We start from the raw sequence: 3,309 nt of genomic DNA on the forward strand, positions 1-3,309 counted from the left end.
TTTCATTTCAGCTAAAATATTGCTCTTAAAACATAATAAATTACTAGAAAGAGTTGTCCTGTCTTAATGTTAATATAGTCGTTGTTTGCCTAAATACAACAGTATGCCCAGATGCTGTATTACTGTGGGTTTTATTTGGAAGTTTTAATGATATTGTATTTTTCTTTTCAAATACACAAGTAACTGAGTTAAAACTTTTATGTTGTTCTTGTCTGAGCATTCAGGTGTATTAATCACTTCCAACTAGGCACAAATACATTTTTCTAAATTGATAAGAGTGATATCAGTAGCATAATGTGAACAATACGGGCTTTTTAGAGTAACACCATGCCTAGAAATACTATCACTAGCAGACCAATCAAGTAGATAGACGGGTTGATCATTTCTAAGGATTCTTAGGAAATGTGGGCCTCAACTACAGACTGGTAATAATATCTCGTATGCATTAACAAGGATATGTTCTCGTCTAAAGTAGGCCTTAGATGGTGCCATAAATCTCAATTACAAATTTCATATCAAATGTCAATTTAAGGGGAGGAAATCTAGGCTTTACATATTTAATAGCTCAATTGGCATGGTTTTCTCGACATTAATTTATTCAGCTCGTTGTTCAATCAAACACTTACAATAAGGCTCTCAATCAGTATTCGTCCAAATGGAACAAGTGTCATAAGCTGACAGTGAAGGGTACTTCACAATACATCCAAGTATTGTTTTACATACAATCTTGGTATTATTTACATAATTGAGGTATTGAACAGATCGCCATGATATTTTTTATCTGTTTAAGACTTTAGCATTTGACAATTGCACTTTGTAAATGTTAGAGACGGAAGGATTAAGCCATTTTATTGGTATAATACATGAACATAATACAATATGTAGTGCAATTTAGTAATCGAGTCGCACAAGCAAGTTTATCAACGTATTTAACAATGACCATTCAAAACAGTTCAGCAGATTGTGATATTTATGCCAGTTTCCTCTTGACAATGATTAAGGAGTTGAGGTAAGCTGACTCTTTCTCTAGCCCATGTTGTTGTGTTTCATCAAGCGTTCAACTTGTTTTCTATGACGACATTTTGGAAGTTTCCTGAATGTCGCAAAGTGCCCTTCCGGACCAAAGTCGTGTTTTGAATACTGTTTTGTTTAAGTATTCCACTACCATCAGATTTGGAAAAGATATGACACTATCATGATTCCAAATCGTATCCATGTAAACTTTCTGAAATTGAAACTGTTAGCACAGTCTTTCAAAAACTGATTGAGGTGGAAGTAATTTACTTGGCTTAGGTGTTTTAAAGCCACCATTTTAACTGACATATATCTTCTTGCCTATGGTGAAAGCACGAACATCATTAAATGAAACAATATATGTGCTACATGCACTTGGCCAGCAACAATTCTACTTTCAGTGTCTTTTGCCGAATTTCTGCATCGAACATTGACAATCTTTGCATTTGACATTGTACCCCTAACATAAATCACACCGATATTTACAATTTTGAACACTATAATATGCTGAAGTTAATCTTACCATAAACATATTTGTCTTTTTAATAAAGAAAATCATTCTCAGTAAATTTGGTATGATTTAAATAAAGATAATTATATGTAAAACGATTTTTTACCTTGTAATATTAATGTCCTTTGTTCAAAATAAACAAATACATTACTTTTAACACCCATAAGATATGGCTATATTTATCTGTGAAATTCATGTCATATTAACACGATCGCCACGTCGTATTACCCATATCGAGTACCTGATATAAATCTAATAGATACAGCATCATTGAGTTATAAATAAAAAGGTCGACTGGAGTGTTTCCTGAATACATCCCACATTTCATTTAAATTGCATCGATATCAATTTTCTTGCTATCCTTAATTATATCATTTCAATGTAGTTATTTGATTTAAAAACGAAGATTCGACGAAGATGAGATTCGAACTCATGCGGGGAGACCCAAATTTATTAGCAGTCCATCGCCTTAACCACTCGTCCACCTCGTCGTTATTTCCATATAATTTATATAATAAACAGAACCATTTGTGCAAAACAAATAATGTCAATTTGAGTTACTCTGGTTTACTTTGCAAATAACATACATACTGCGTTGTATTTACCTCTGGTGAAATGCTATGTATAGGTTAGAGTTTATTAAGTAATTTCTTCGTGAATAAGTAACCTGAGGAAGCGGAGCGCAGCAAAGCGACCGTGGTTTTTTATCCACGAAGAAATTACTTAATCTAACCGACTTAGTGTAAGTCCCTCCCAAATTGCATCAACTTTAATATTATGCCTTGCGCCTGTCAAAAAGACTTTCAATCAATTCAATATATAGTGACGTCATTTAAATCAGCGTTGACAATGGAATAGCGCCTTTGCATATGCAAACAGTAGACGTTGCTATTTGCGCATACGCAGTAAAAGCAATTTACAGAAAGGATGTTCCAAAACACATCTTTATTCCTTATTTCTCTTTTTGTTTATAACCATATGATTTTTAAAAAGAAGTAGATAATAAGGAGTCATTCCATTTTAATTAAACTTTTCATAAAGCACGTGCAAATCATGCAGGCGACAAACTGGATCTATTTGACGAGAATGAGTTTTGATCTCAGGCGGAGAGTCTCAAATGCATAAACAGTTCATCGCCTGAATAACTCGGCGACATATTCGTAATTTCCGAATAGAATACCTCATAATTATAATTTAGATAAAGAAAACAACACCATTTGACGTCTGATTCAATCGAGTTCTTCGATAAAGAAATAAAATATTACGACGAGGATGAGATTCGAACTCACGCGGGGAGACCCCAATGGATTAGCAGTCCATCGCCTTAACCACTCGGCCACCTCGTCGCTGAAATTACGAACAGTACCAATCTGTAGTATGTATAAAATATGTCGACTGGAGTGTTTCCTGAATAAAATCCACCTTTCATAGATATTGCGTCCGTTTCTTTCATTAAACATACTGATTCAGTGGAAGTTGAAATCTTTTTGATTTGTTTCCCAAATTTATTATTGTCAATGTTTAGTTATTGGATTAAAACAATGTCGATGAGGATGAGATATGACTCATGCAGGGTGACCCAAATAAATGAACAGTCCATCGCAGAAACCTCTTTAGTTGTTAAGTGTTAAGTCTTATCATCTGATTATGATAAATGAATTGACTTTATGCTGTGAAAAGAACCATATTGACCCCTAATTGACTTTATGGTGTTTGTGGGGATATGATAATGCCTCTGCTCACATCTGACCAAAATGTTTGGGCCTAAACTTAAATGTTTTCCT

The 3,309-nt window shown here is 34.0% G+C and overlaps 1 non-coding gene across 1 annotated transcript; it reads right to left on the reverse strand.

The window, feature by feature from the left end:
* Window positions 1-2,789: 2,789 nt before the first annotated feature.
* On the reverse strand, window positions 2,790-2,871 carry Trnas-gcu (transfer RNA serine (anticodon GCU)). The gene has a single exon. It is a non-coding gene; the product is annotated as a tRNA-Ser (tRNA).
* Between the last annotated feature and the right edge of the window lie 438 nt (window positions 2,872-3,309).

This window comes from Mya arenaria, chromosome 12, assembly GCF_026914265.1.
Source record: "Mya arenaria isolate MELC-2E11 chromosome 12, ASM2691426v1".
NCBI classification, from domain to species: domain Eukaryota; kingdom Metazoa; phylum Mollusca; class Bivalvia; order Myida; family Myidae; genus Mya; species Mya arenaria.